The sequence below is a fragment of the Pinus tabuliformis genome, chromosome 4_2 (assembly GCF_031772625.1).
Source record: "Pinus tabuliformis cultivar Carrire ecotype Pingquan chromosome 4_2, CPIR1, whole genome shotgun sequence".
Lineage (NCBI taxonomy): Eukaryota > Viridiplantae > Streptophyta > Pinopsida > Pinales > Pinaceae > Pinus > Pinus tabuliformis.
In genome coordinates this window covers 252,964,243-252,980,920 of record NC_142304.1, presented here as the reverse complement: position 1 = coordinate 252,980,920, position 16,678 = coordinate 252,964,243, and positions in this window count along the sequence as shown.

Genomic DNA, 16,678 nt, shown 5'->3' with positions numbered 1-16,678 from the left:
AATTAGCATGTCCATGATCAGGATAGGCTCTCCTAGCCATAAACATCCATCCTGGACCAGAGTGAGGAGTTAGCGCACATATTGTATTAATGGGGGTACGGTGATAATGTTGCACCAACAACAGATTGAGAAACCCTGATTGCTTGACACTGCAGACCCATTCCATTGTTTCTAATGTTGTAACACCTGTTTCTTCATAATAAACCTTCTACATATATTTGTCCATCGCCAGATGTGGAAATTTAGCGTGGTTCGTGAGGTCCCAATCCTCCAATTTTAAAAATCAGATTCGCGTGAGCTGAGGACCTTCAAAAGGGACTTGCTCAGGTAGCAGGGGCATGGATACTGTAAACTTCTTAGTATCTGGGTCCTTTGTGACCTTTTCTTTTCCCTTCCTGGAGGGATATACTTAGGTAGCCTTTCCATAGGTTCCACCCCTTCAGCATCAATATCCTCTATTCCATAGAATTCCTCAGCCTCCAGGTCCACTACTCACTCTTGCTACTTATCTTTCTTCTGTTTTGCCTACGTCTCAGTATGTTTCCTTTGGGAGGTGCACACACTGGAACCTTCTTTTGCTTATCTTTCACGGATTGTTTGGGCTTCGTTGGTTGTCTTTCTCTGGTAGGGGTAGGCTTCAGCCTAGACAACCTCTGTGTCGCAGGCACAATAGCCGAAACTTCCATACTCACAACTTTCGGGGCTACTTCTTCAGATACAACATCGCCAACACTAACATTTTTAGCAGGGCTTGGTGCAGACATTTGCTCAAGAAAAAGGTTTTGGTTTAGCTCAAGAAATTTAGCAAACACGGGACTTGCAACTAAATCTTCCCAAACCTTTCAGCTCATAAGCAACAGACACTAAAATTCACTAATAATTATTAAAGCGCAAAGTGTTCTCTGTTGGACTGGCACGCGTAATTTATAGGGGGTTTTGAATTCAAATCTGACCATTCCCCCCAATTTCTAACAATAAATGTTGTTTTGGCGGCAAATCTTCAAATATTTTGGCCTTAATTTCTGCCACCCTGCTCAACTTAACTGTCTTTTGGCTGTCAATTCATGAACAATAACTCCAACGGTCATTTTCTTGTTGCACTTCATGGTGCCTCCCTCCATGGCACATCTTCATGCATTGCATCTTCATCACTCTCCATGTAGCCTGCTTGCTGCATTGTCCTCCAAGCTGGGTAGTGTAGTTTATAGTCTCGCGTTCCCTTGCAACTACCTAGAGCACTAAGACTATCCTGCTGCCATATAGTCATTATGCAGGATCCCCTGTATACAACTTCAAGCTCCCATTCACTCTTCTTGGGAAGGGTTCCCCATTCAGCTTCGTCAACTGAATTGCGCCTCCATCTGTAATTTCTTTAACAATATATGGCCCTAACCAATGCCTCTGGAATTTACTCGGAAATTTAGTGAATTTACTATCATATAACAGTACATGAGCGTTTACCTTGAATCTGTGAAGCTCGATATGGCGATCATGCCACACATTTTCGTGTTCCTTCTATATTTGTTAATGGAATACTACCAAAAATTGATCTTCTTCAAGCTCCATCAGTTGCGCGAGTCATTCCTCCAAGGCCTCGCGATCTGCCATATTCGTCAGAGATGCTATGCGCAGACTAGGCACAATGTACTCCATCGACATTATGGCTTCAACCATATTTACTAATTTGAATAGTGTTTGCTCTATTAGCTTCTTACAAGTAGTTCTATAAGCCCATAGTATTGTAGGCACATGCACATCCCAGTCATTTCTCTACACGTTGTAGTTCTTTGTCAGCGTGTTCTCCAAAATCTTATTGAAGGCTTCAATAGTTCCATTGGTCTACAGGTGATACGGTGTACTCTTCTGGTGGTAGACCTAGAATTCTTACGTCAACGTGCTGATCATCTTGTTCAGAAAGTGCATACCTCTGTCACTCATCAACACTTTCGGGCAACCAAATCTGGTTAAGACATACTCAAACAAGAACTTTTCTATCGTAGCCCCTGTACAATCTTTAACCGACTGTGCTTCCGCCCATTTGGTTAGATATTCTGTCGCGGTGATAATATAGCGCGCACCTGTTTTCTTTCCAGGGGGCTGATTTTGCCCAACCAAATCAATCACCCACTTCTCAAATGGCTGCAAGGATAATTGAGGACGTAGTGGTAACTCATCTCTTCGCAATGGTCTACCAATTATTCGACATGCATCGCACACCTTACAATACGCCTTGAAATCCTTGTGCAATGTTGGCCACCATAGGCCTGCACGCAAAATCTTCTGCGTAGTTGCCTTGCCTACATAATGGCCTCCCGCAGCTCCCCCATGAGGTTTAGCAAGAAAGCTATCCCGCTCAAAGTCTGGTACATATCTTCTCAATATCTCATATGCACCCATTTTATACAAATGTCCCGTAATAACTAAAAAATTAATCGCCCGCACTACTAAATCCTTCTTCTGCTGACTTGTATATCCTTTTGGTTCCATCCCTATAGTCAAGAAGTGAATAATGCTTGAAAAATGGTCATCCTCTACATGCACTGCGAAGAGATGCGCATCTGACAACCCTTCCTCCAAATTATTAGGCTCCTCTCCTGTTTCAATCCACGACAGATGGTCAGGTCCCGCATTTAACCTCCTTTGCTTCACAATGACTTCAAATTCATACTCTTGAAATAATAGCAACCATCTGTAGATCTTCCTCCCCAACACAAGCTTGTTGACCAAGTATTTCAAGGAAGAATGATCTATGTACATCTTCAAATGTCCTCCTAATAGATAATGCCTGAATTTTTTCAGCATGTAGACCATGGCTAATCCTTTGCGCTCAGTCATTGAATAATTTTTCTCGGCCTTCGATAACTTCCTACTTGTGAAGGCTATAAGATGGTCCATTTCTCCTTCATCGACCTGTGTTAGCACTGCACCCAACGCAATGCAAGAGGCATCCACGTGTACGTGAAACTCCTTTTTCCAATCAGGGAATACCAAGTTTGGTGCAGTGACCATCTTTTCTTTCAACACATCTAAACTATGCTGACATTCTTCGTCCCTACAGAATATTGTGTCCTTCTTTAGCAGTTTCTCCATGGGCACAGTAATTTGAGCATAGTCTTTGATAAATTTTCTATAGTATCTTGTATGTCCCAGTGTCGCGCACAACTTCTTGACGTTCCTAGGGGCCTCCAAATTCACAATTACCACAATATTTGCAAGGTCCACAATCAATCCTTGCTTGCACACAACATGACCTAGCAAGATCCCAAAAGGAACATAGAATATGAATTTTTTCAAATTCAGTGCGATGTGGTATTTGCGACACATATCCAACATCAGGCGCAGACTTGCTACATGGAACTTCACTAATCCAAACACCATCCAATCATCAAAGTATACCTCTAGCAACTTATGAATGAACTCCTTGAATGTTGTTATGACTATGCGGGAAAATATCACAGACACATTCTTAAGCCCAAACGACATCACAGTTTACTGAAAAGAACCTCACTCCGTCGGGAAGGTCGTTTTTCTCCTATCCTCTGGTGCGATCTTGATCTGATGATACCTAGAAAACCCATCAGTAAAGAATAGGCCTCTTACTCTCCAACATTGTCTAATACTTCATCTATAAACAACATTGGGAATGGGTCGTGAACACACACATCATTAAGCTTCCGCAGATCTATGCAAATCCTTATTTCACCTTTTTGTTTCTTCTCCTAAACCACCATTGGGCTCACGCAATCAGATTCTTCAATAGGTTCTATGATTCCTGCCTCTAGCATCTTATCCAGCTCTTGGCAAACCTTTTCCTTGTAGTTAGGATTAAGGCGATAGCAGCTTTGTTTAGTAGGCTTCATGTCCGGCTTAAGAGGGATCTTCATAACTCCCAAATTGCCAACTATGCCCTTCAAATCTGAAAACTTAGTAGGGAAGAGATCCTGGTATTCGCGGAGTAACTCAACAATTTTATCCACTGTGGCGTTGTCCCAATAATATCCAATTTTTGTGAACTTTGGTTCCTTTTCAGTGCCAATGTTTACTTTCTTTGTCTTCAAGGTTGCAGAGATGTCCAAGTTTTCTATCTGTGGGACTTCGACTTAGCAATGCCCTTCTGCCTATGGAATATTAATGTTTCTCGAATCTTCATCTTCCTATTTAGCGGTCACATTATAACACTCCAACCCATGGTGCAGTTGGGTCCTCCAGTCTGGTTGGGTCCATTCCATAGGTTCCATCAGCGTTCTAAAGATAACCACCTTAATCTCTTGTAGCGCTTCATCGATGCTTGCGAGGCCATCTTCAAAGCTAAATGTCAATAAGAACCATTCCTTCAAGACATCCCATTCTGTGGTTCCATGGCGGAGCTCTGTTTCCAGATACCAGTTCATGGGAATTGTATCCAAAGTATGGAAAAATATGTGTACCCACTCTAGTTGCGATTCCATTCCCCATGCTTTAGTCCATTTCAGTAGGTGATCGCGTGGATCATCCCTTCCATTATATTTCTCAATCATTTTAATGTTAACACACCCAAACCATAGCTTCATCATTCTTCTGTAATCTTTCCATCCATCAAAACTATTCTTATGTGTACCCCACCATCGTGCAGGCGTAGTGCACAATGCCAACTCTAATTCTTGGAAGTAGTGATCCTCAGGGACTTTGCGCTCAAATTCGTCCAAAAACAAATCTACGTCAGTTCAACCATCATAATAGGGTAATTTTCTTACCTCCGACAAAACACAGCGCAACAACTTCGTCATCATATTGCATCGCAATGTAGACACTTCATGCAAGCGATTCTGCCAATGCTCTAACTCCTCATCTAAATCAAAGGTGAAGGAACTCTCTCGGTCCCATGCAATCCTCCTATCTATCATCGGATTGATCCAGTCTTGATCTCGTGTTGTTATTTTGTAGATTTGATCCAAATCATCATCACTTTCTTCATAGTCATGGACTGGTTCAGTATATCGTGCCCATTCTGCAGGGTCCAACAGTACTATAACCTGAAGAGACTTCTTTTCAAACGACATTGTCCTCTTCTTCATATTAATGGCCCCATTCGTATCAATAGCCTAGTTAATTCCCAGGAGCACGGGGTATGGATTATTTTCATCAACAATTTCTATAACTTCAAAGTTTGCTACCATGCTCGCACCTTCAATATAAATTGTTACTCCATATAACCAACCCATTGTTATCGGAAAATCTAGTGTCTATGCAGAGCTGCTAGTCCCACTAAGGCTGGTAGCTACCTTAAAAACAAACAAACTAAAACCACTTTCGTTTTCCTTTATGAGAAGTAGATAAGAGGGGAAAAAGGAGACCAACCTATGTCTTGCGCTTAGTTCCTTGCTTGATTCCTCTCCCTTCTGATAGGTCTTTGCCACTCGCTTCCTCGTCTACCCAGCTTCAAAGAGCAACCATGGAATCAAAGCAGCATAACCCTATCCAAGAACAGAGATCTACAATCATAAACAAAATAGGACTAGATATATATTGACCACACAAATGCATATATCATCAATCATACAAGAATGTGGAGGAAAACTTGAATAGCTTTATTAATAATCAAGAATAGCAAAGAGGATTACAACCAATTGTTCTGACCAGCGTCATCCTCTCAGCAAGAAATCCCTTCTTCACCTCATGAAAAGCTTAGATCACCCAACACTATGATGTTACACCAAGAAACCAACAACACTTCCTTACAAGATACAAAATTCCAACCTCCGGATCTCTGGGATGAGGGATCGATATATAGATGTTTGCAAGGGGGGTGAGTCAGCTTTTGAGATTTGATTAGTGTCCTCTCTCTGATAGTTCTTGATTCCACTTGGAGATTGATGATCTCTTACTCATCCCTGGGCAAATGAAGAGAGGCAAGTGTCACGGGAGAAGTTTCTGGAAGATTCCATGATCCTCCACCTTGCAGATTAACCCTGCCATTTGTCCACTGTCGCCCATCGCACCCCATAGAATGGATTTTCAATATGCATCGCACCTCCCATGTGCATTTAGGTGGGATGCAGTGCACTTTGACCATGGAGCAGGTGAGATGGTCCAGTTTTGACTAGTTCTGAGTAGTTTTTCATGGAGAACTTCTGGGAGATGTTGTAATCAGTTGACCTTGTTATTTTAGGGGTTGGAACAACACTTTTAGGGACTTAGGAGCCCTTGGTTTATGGACATTTATGATTGGGGTTGCAATGCCCAAAAATGTCTATAACAGTTGCCCCCTAAAGCATGAGGTCGTTAATATTTTGATGTCGGTTGAAATTCTTTATCATGAGGATCCGAAGTTTTTTCAAGCTGGAAGGCGACCTGTAATAAGATACAATACAACACATTATCTTCATAATATTTTCATGATCTAGCTGAGGCAGGCATTCCCATGCTCAGCTTTATAAATTCATTTTCATGTACATAAGACAGACAATCGTTTGAATGCAGACTGATGATTCTGGTAGAGCCATCATCCCTTGGATTGGATGATTATCTGTGCAGGAATGACGTACATTTGATGTCTTTATTTTCCTGAATATATATTAAAGCCCGGATGGATGAAACTAGATCCGGGGTCTTCAATATCGTTCGATCTTCACTCAAAGTACAAGTCGATCCATGTGAAAGATGTTCTGGAGTCAAACATGGAAAGACATCGCCTGATTACCAGCTAATGATGTAAGCTGTTAACAGGCGTGAGAGGAATCACCGATAATGATGATGACCCTCAAGGTACTACAGTACAATTCACGTGGTGTGAATAAGGGACTTGGCATCGAACACCACGCAAAATCTTTCGGTCGAAGGCCATTGATGTAAACCTGTCGCCGGAAGTGAGAAGCTTGCCATTGAGGCATGCAAGCTTCAAAGTACTGAAAGGGTTGTTCCTAGATCGACTTCCTGAATAATGAGCTGATGTCGACAAGAAGTGATCCATCATAGGAGGGCCTTAGGGAATCCCACATCAATGACACGGAATAGAGAAAATCATTTTAATGGAGGTGAAAACAATCTGATGATATAAGGTTCAAGGTGGCGATCATGAAATAATGGAGCGTAAATGTATTGCAGTGGACGAGACACAGGTGAATTCTCTGAGCGACTTCTCTTGAACATATCGGTGACACTGACATGATGGATTGGTAGTGTTAACCCCAAATATGGATGGTGTGACAGACCAATGGTGATATGACCAGTGAACGGAACAACCCAACCCGACTCGGATGCGGAGTGAAAGTGTCATGTTCAAGAGCGACTTGCTACCAATAAAGTTTCTTCAAGTTTTCTTCCCAATTTTTCCCCAGTCATTGCTGACCAGTACCTCTTTATTTTTGTCAAGCTTGAGGAGGATAACATATGCTTGTTCTATAATTTTCCCTTCGGGCAAACCCATCGCTATGTTTTAACGAGCCTAGCGATAGTGAAACTCGTTCTTGTCTGTATGGACAAGTTTGTCGCTATTCAGTTTTAACGAGTTTAATGACAAAGATAACTCGGTCCTTTTCAATTTTAGAGAGTCTGAAAAGGGACGTAAAGAAAACTCCAATAATCCTTTTTCGTCATATAATCCCTTAAGTCTGAAAAAGTATAAAATAATACAAAAGGGATGGATTTTCGGTAATTTTAACGAGCCGAACAAAACAAGCGCTCGATCTTTTTGTGTAATGATCCCTCAGGTCCAAAAAGATTAAAATCTAAAGGAGGGATGGCACTTCAGGTCACTTTAATGAGCTGGAGAGGCCAATTGCTCGGCAATTTTTTCATATTTTACGAGTCAAATGAAAAGAGCTTAAAGGAGACTTGTTTTTCGAGGAACGAGTGATAAATTCAGGTAGTAGTTAATTCCAGGTAAGGTTTGGAATTTTCCAATCACGGCGGTGTCACAAGGATGGCTAACAGGATCACTCTTCGCAACTGTTCCTCAAAAAGGGTAAACAATCAAATGGAGGTGAATGATCCGCCAATATAGAGTGGAGGTGATGATGAGAACACGACCAAGGCTTCAACTGCTGATGATAATGCATTCACGATGGTTATTTACCAGAAATTGGTTCATTTTTTAATGAGCTTAAACTCTGGGGGAACGTTTGCTCATTGCTTATGTTTATTTTTTAACGAGCTTGAATTCCGCGTTAAAACTACTCGATATAATGGTCATTGATTACTTTGATTTTACCATTGACAACTTTGTTCCTTCAAAGGTTGTACTGCCTCTTCAATTGCTTCATCAAACTAGCTAGAAACGAATAATATATGCTTGAAAAATGAGTCAAACACTAATATTTTACTTGAATTGCGTGAAAAGTAATTGAAAAGTGGTTTTTTACTTCTCATTTTACCATTTCATTTGAACTTTGGTTTGTTGGAGCTTTGGAGGTATTTCCCCCCTTGATTTTCACCAGCTGATTCTGGGAGATTCTATGGATGATTCTTGGCACCGTTTGGACCAGGTAGGAGCTAAACCTGAGCTCTTCAATTTCATTCTTTCCTTTTTGAATTCTGAGCATGTTTTCTGGTTTTTCTGAGCCTCTGGGGTTTGAAAAACTCGCCCTGGCTCCATTGCACCTCTTCTATATCGAAAGGTGAGATGCATGCTGGCTTGGCCATTGGCCAGTCAGCATGCATCCCACCCAGAACACTGTTGGGGGTGCGATGGGCACAAGGAGGGAAATTTGTGCACAGTTTTTCATGGAAATTTTTGCCTGTTTTTCACCAAATCAGGATCCTGACTCTCTTCTTGTTTGTTTTCAGAGATTCATTGGAGAAAAATGCCTGTTACATGTTGAGAAAATGAGCATGAAGAAGAGGACATGCTTTCTTTACATGATCCGGTTACGGTAAATGCACTGCGGAACTGTGGCCTGTTCAAGTTTTTCCGCATCTCTAGCATGAGGCGACAAATCAACTTGTTGCAATATTTTCTCGATGCATGGGATCCTACCACCCAGGTATTCCAGATTAGGGGCAAGTCCATCCCCTTGACTATCATGGACATCTATTTTTTGACCGGCTTATCGAGGCGGGGTGCCCCTATCTCATTATCAGGTTCGGCCCGTGGGGGTGAATCCGTGAGAGATTACATTCGTAGGTATTGTAGAGAGGGATCTCAGCCGAGTAAGGACGGTAAGATCAATATCCGAGATGTCACTGACAGGTCCTTGAGGACCATTCTGTTCACTTTTGCTAGACTGGCTGGTAGTGCGGCTCTTCATGTGGCCAACAAGTCTTATATGCAGTATGCCTTAGAACGCCTTGAACCAAAGGTGTTCAACTGGTGTGATGCAGTATTCTCTATGATGAAAGAACAACTGACCAAGGTGAAAAATGGAATATTGAAGAACTTTGGATATGGTTCTATTTTGACCACTTTTGCCTTGGAAAAGATCCCGCTGATGCAGTCGCAGTATGTTTCACTTGGTTTACCTCCACCGACTGATCCACAGATGCAGAGATGGGTCAACCTTATGGCCAGACATGCTGGCCAGTCCCAGGTTTCCTTTTCTGACACCTTCTTTGAGTGGTTCAATCGTCAGGAGATGGTTTTTTCCGAGTATCCATATGCTAGTATGGTTTTCCGGGGTGATCCAGATTTGGTACTGCTGGTTGGCGAGCAGTGGGGTGTCATCAGTAAATTCTCTGACCATATCTCTTTTTATCATTTCTTTTATAATGTTCTTGTGCTTTCTTCTATCAGGACTAATCAAAACTCATGTGCTCATGCAGATGTTGGACCAGTTCGACCAGTAGTACACCTGAGAGTGCTAGCTGCCGCTCCAGCAGGAGAGGCTGTGGGAAGGGCTATCCTTCGCGACCTTGATGTGGCCGAGACTCTTTTAGCATTGCAGGATCAGGTCGAAGGCCTCACTCTTGGTATTCCGGACATGAGGACTGACGAGCTGCCTCTGAGGTTGCAGCGACATACTACCGGTGTGCCGAGTCGATGGACTAGGCTTTTACGCATGATTGCACAGGCGGTGACTTGTTATCACCAGCATCATTAGACTAGGGTGCCCCCTAGCGTTTTGAGTTTTGGGTCATCTGACCAATTTTTGTCTTGGTTACAGAACATTATGTGTAAACCATAAACAGTTATATATATATTTTTTATTTTCGGAGTTTTATTTTGGTTAAGTTACATGATCCTGATGCAAATATTGATGAAATGCTTCTTTTTATGAATGTTGCAAATGTCTATCTAACACATAATTTGCCAATGAATCTGTTAATGTGTTTAAGTTTCTGGAAATATGATGATATTGAATAAAATCAAATTGCCTTTCCAAAATCTTGACCCTTAGGAACATGCGATAGATAGCTGGATTTTGGACGTAGTAGATACCATTGAGTTGTAGGATGACGAGTTGTGAGTCTAGCCTGACGATAAGTCGGCTTATGCCATGTGAGATGGCATCAAAGAGAATTTCTATCAACGTGCTATATTCAGCGATGTTATTTGTTGACCGACCAATACATACCCCTCTGAAACTAACTAACTCGCCACTTGGATCAAAAATGGCCCAGGCCGTAGAAGATAGGTTCCTCGAACTATGACTCACTCCGTCGACATATCCAACAAATGATTCCAATAGGTTCGACATGTGCGACAAATGTAAAAAGTGGATTACTTGACCAAAAAAATTACCCTTAGCGAAAACAAAAATGTAACAAAAGCATAGAGGTTACTACACTGAATCATGCGTAGTAACGCTTAAGGTACAACCCATTACGGGGTTGTGCCAGTGGAATCCCATCATAATCCATTAACTCGTAGGCCCCTTTTGCTAATACACATTTAACAATATAGGGGCCCATCCACAAAGCCTTGAATTTACCTGCTCCCAATTTATTGGGTTCCTGGTCGTAAAGTAAGACCAAGTCACCTTCTGAGAAGACATGGGGTTTGACATTTTTGTCGAACTGTGCCTTGACTCGTTTCTTATGGGCTTCATTAGCCAAAGCGGCATCATGACGGGTTTCATCCAATTGGATTAGTTCCAAGAAATGAGCCTCCTCTTCTGAAGTTCCGGGGAGAAGGTCGACTGCGAGTTTGAGGGACGAGATTTCACACTGAACTGGTAAGATTGCTTCTAGGCCATACACCAGTTGAAAGGGTGTAAACCTGGTTGCATTCTTTACCGATGTTCAGTATGCCCACAAGGCTGAGTACAAGATCAGGTGCCAACTCCTTTTGTGGACTTCAATCATCCTTTGCAGCATCCGCTTCAGGACTTTGTTGATTTCTTCAACTTGTCCGTTGGCCTGCGGGTAATATGGAGTAGAGCTGTCGTGTGACAACCCTAATTTGGCAGCCAATTCAACCATCATGAGATTGTGAAAATGTGATCCATGATCTGTGACTATGGCCTGTGGAACACCGAATCTAGCAACTACATGATTGAAAAAGAAAAGGGCAACTGTTTCGCCGGTGTTGTTTAATGTAGGCATCGCCTCGACCCATTTGGTAAAATAGTCTACCGCGACTATGATATACCCATGCCCCCTAGTCGAGGTGGGGTTACATGTCATGAAATCTATGCCCCATTTGGCGAATGGCCCAACAACAACTATTGGTTGCAGGGGTGCGGGTGGTCTTCTGGTTTTGCTATCGAAAATTTGACATGCATGGCAACTTCTGACTGCGGTTATGCAATCTTTGAACATTGTTGGCCAGAAGTATCCTGCTCGTAATTTTTTTTGCACCGTAGCGTAACCAAATTGATGCCCCCCACACGCGCTCGAATAGCAATCATTCAAGTCTTTTTCGGCCTCCTCATGGGTGAGGCACCTTCTCAGAATTGTATCGACACCACGATGGTAAAGCATATCACCGACGATCATGTAGTCTTTTGATTAGTATCGAATACGTTTTTGTTCCGAGCGAGAGGTATTAGACCTATATTTTTGGGTTTGGAGATAGATGATTATATCTCCATACCACAGATTGCTTGAAGATATCAAAAACAAAGATTCATCAACAATGGTTTCTTCGGATGTTTCATCGTTGGACGACGATGGGAGACCGCATAGTAATTCCGTGAAAACTAGGGATTTCTTCGATTTGGATTTTACAAATTCTAGATCAAACTCTTGAAGAATTGCTATCCATTTTGAATATTTTCCCCCCAGCAACTGTTGGGATAATATATAATTCATGGGGTTGCAATCTGACAAAATGGTAGTTTTTCGAAAGAGGACATAGTGTCGAAATCTCTATATCGCTTGAACAGCTACGAGAGCCAGCTTTTCAACATAGGAATATTTGCTTTCTATATCATTTAAGTTTCTACTCAAATAATATATAGGATGTTCAATTCCATTGTCTTCTTGTACTAAAACCATTGCGATGGTTGTATCTGCTGTAGCGAGATACATGTTAAAGTATTTTTGATAATCAGGAGCATACATTAATGATGCTTTCGTTAGGGATTCCTTTAAAGCATCAAAGGAAGCTTGCGTGACCTAATCCCAGATGAAGGGTACTTCTTTTTTCAATAGACGTGTATAACCTTTAGCAAGTTCGGCGTAATTTGGAATGAACCTCCTCAGAAAGTTTGCTTTCCCTTGGAGTTTCTGAATCTGAAGCAAATTTGAAGGTGGAGGCAAATTTATGATTACCTGAACCTTACATGGGTCGAGACGAATCCCATCCTTTGAGACTACAAAGCCAAGTAAATGACCAGAACTGACACAGAACACACATTTGTGTGGATTGAGTCTTATCTTGTAGTGTCGGCAACGTAGAAATATCACTCTTAAATGCTGCGGATGATCAGTCTGTTTTCGCAAATGAGCCGGAAGATCATCGAGATATGGTTGAACGATGTTTTTGATGTCATGGAAGGCATAATTCATTTCCCTCTGAAATGTTTCCCATGCGTTTTTTAAACCAAAGGGTAACTTGCGATATGCAAATGTGCCCCATGGACAAATAAATGCAGTCTTTGACTGGTCCTGTGGGCGGATATTTATTTGATTATACCCGGAGAATCCATCCATAAATGAAAATATTTCACATCCGGCGCATTCGTCAATTATCTGGTCAACAAAGGGTGTAGGGTAGTTGTCTTTTGGACAAGCTTGATTTACATCCCTATAATCGATGCACACTCTAATCGTTCCTTGTTTTTTCATTACAGGAACAATGTTCGATACCTAATCGGTTAGAGGAACCGGGTAAATAAAACCAGCATGTTGAAGTTTTTCAACTTCTGCCTTGATGGCAGCGGCTTTCTTGGGGTGCACCTGCCGTAGCTGTTGTCGTACTATTTTGACATCTGGATACATCTTGATTTCATGTTCAAATATACTTGAGTCAATGTCTGGCATTTCATCATATGACCAAGCAAAGACATCTATGAATTCACGAAAAAAAGCGTTACATATTTCCAGTTCTGAAGGAGAACAACATTTGCCAACATAAATATTCTCTACAACATCTGTTTTGGTCGAGATATTTATGGCGATATTCTCTTCAATATTGGACAAGTTTCACTCGGAATCCACTGTGTTTACAGTATTTGATAGGAAATCAAAAACTGAAGGATGATGAAGGTCATCAGGAGTATCTTCTTGACAATCCGGAAGATGGGAACGATGGTGGTAATCTTCCCATGACGCCCCATCAATTATCATTGACTGAATAATTCCTTCGTCGGTGTAATGTACTCACGACCAAGGATCTAAAGGGGTGTCATATTCCTTAGACCTATCTATCCAAATGCTTGATGAGCGTTTCTTTGGGTCTACCCCCCATGCCAAAAACATTGATTGCTACAATATTTCTATTGGGCTTGGAGGCAATACCTGCAGATGATCCATGTTAATATCGTTTTCTGAGATCTTTTGAATAGAATATATCATATTGCAGGTTCCTACCGTCGCCACTTCCGCTATATTGATTGGAGGCGGGAGGGCAAAAGTCCCCATTAATATAGGGTCTTTTAGTAGGCCTACTCCGATATTTTGAAGCGAATGGGGGCTTCCATGGATCTTTGTAATGCTTCCCGTAACTTGGGAACTATTGGGGAGAAAATTTTGTTGGTAGACGATTGTAATTCCTCCTTGGAAGGGAAATGCAATCTTTCTAAAGTAGGTTGACACAACGGCAGCCATAGCATATATCCAGGGCCTTCCCAGCAGGATGTTGTAATCGAGATTTCCGTCGATTACTTCAACATCTATTTCTATTGTTTTTCCCCCCAGTTCAACTTGCAAGTTACTTAAAATCCCATACAGGTTATATGTTCGTCCATCGAATGCTTTTAATGTCGTCGAAGATCGTGACAAGGTTGGAGATCCTAAAGTTTTCCAGCAACTTATCGACATAATATATGTAGATGCCCCCTCATCAATAATTGTTCGATGAACAGTTTTGTTGAGGGCTTTCACTTGAATGAGGAAAGCTAGTTGAGCTGGTAACTGAGGATCATATCCTTTGTGATTAAAGGACACGAGATTAGAATCCTTTGGTCAATCCCACCTATTGCTGATAATAAAGCCTGTTTTTGGGAGGGGCAATTTTGCAGTACCTCAAGTGTCGACATAGCAGATGGCGATTGGGCCAGATCTTCCACTATATTATAATGTTGTGCTGCTCTGGCACGAGGATTAAATGTCAACTTGTGTACTACTCCCTTTGGCGGTTTTATTGTTAGCTCTGGAATGATGGGTGGCGCAACTTCTGTCGAAGTTGTTGTCGAACTACTAGGTTGATCTTTATCCTTGTTGTTCGACAGCTGTGGATTGCCGTAATATTTATTCCTTGTCGTTATCAAAGCATCATTTTGCTGTTTTGAAACCAACAACATCAGCACTTAGGACGGGAAAGCATTGTCACTAGCAACCATATTTTTTCCTGGATTTGGAAACGGATCAGTCAATACAGCCGAGGTTTTCGAATTCTTGAAGAATTTTCTAAGCTCAGCTTTATATGGACACTCTCTTGTCCAATGATCCTCATCACATATAAGACATGGACGATTTGGTTTCTTATCTCCAGAAGGGTTTGCAGAAGATTTTTCAGGTGATGATTCCTCTTGTTTCTTCTTCTTCCCTTTGTTTTTCTTCTTGCCTCCTGGTTGCTTGGTTTCTTTGCCTTTGTCAGTTGAGACGGCATTTACTTCCGAGGCGAGAAGTTCTTCTTTTGCATTTTGACTAGAAATATTATGGGCCTTTTTAGATGTAGCCTTTGTTGATTTCGTGTCTATCGTACCAATCACGCCATCGCCAGCATGAGAGTCATTGTTCGGTTTAGGAGGAGGAGGAATGGAAAATTTCGGCTTGGGAGCATCAGGGATTTTATCGTAGAGCGTGCTAGACTAAGTATAAATCAAGTCTAAATATTGCGCATGAGCAATAACTTGCTCTTCACTGACAACTCCCCCCTTTGCCACATCTTCTGTAATGGAAGGTAACAATGACTTAATAAACCATTCAGCTAAAAGATGATCAGGAACATACGTTTTTACCATTCTACAGCGACGTCGCCACTCATGAATATGATCGGATATGTGAGTGGTCGTCGTTTGTTTGAAATTGGTAAGAAGTTCTGTTCCCGTTTCGTACCTTATGGGTAACTAAAAAAGGGTTAAAAAGGTTGTGGCTAGGGTACTGAAGTTATCAAACGAAGCTCTAGGTAATTCGATATACCATTTTGCTGCCAGACCAGTTAACGTTCTCTGAAAAAGGTGAAGCCTAATCAAATCATCGTTTAGGGTGTTTGATGAACACCACAGATGAAATGTCATCACATGATTCGACGGATCTTCACCCGAATTCCCATTAAATTTAGGAATATCTGACAGAAGTTTATGCGGAATCCTTGGCCACCAAGGGGCGTAAGCAATTGGATCGTTCGTTAGCTGATTTAGATCCAGTAACTCCAAAGTCACCACAAAGGGTAACTGTTGATTCAGGTTTGGCGAAGCATACCCAGGATAAGATGGAATCGCCTGGGCAGTTGGTCTTTGCATACCAGCATAATGCATTTGATGCTGGTAACTTTGATAAGGTTGATGGGCATAACCATTGTAGAATGGTTGATTTTGACCGTTTTGAATATACGGCTGCCCATTATTTGCAAATATTTGTTGCTCAAATCCTTGGTAAACTTGTTGGAATTACGGTTGTTGATATTGCACCAGCCATGGTTGTGAAGCCATGTGCTATTGTCCAATACTGGCTGTTTGACCAAGATGAGGTGTAATTGTACCCTTTTGGGCCTGTGGCATTCCACTAGTTGGAGATTGTGGTTGAGTCATAGGGACAAGAGGTTGTTGCATTACAACCTGAGAAACCTGAGGTTGGCATACAACAGGCAACGCTTGTACTTGCGACACTATCACAATAGCCAGCGTAGTTGGTATATTTGGCATAGGTAAACATTGTTGCATCGAATATACAACTCTTGGTTGTTGAGGCATTATTGGCACCCAACCGCTAGATGTAATTCCAGTATAACCTGAATTTTGTTGTGAACTCTCATATGGTTGTCCTCCCGGAGGAGACAATGAAAGGGTATATTGCCCCCCATACAGCGGTAATTCGGTACTCAAAGGAATGGTTTGTCCTTGAGGACCGGACTGCCCAAATTGACACCGTGAAGGATCAATTTGCTGAGTCTCAACATAAGAGTTCACAGATATTATTCCGGATGAACAAACGGGAA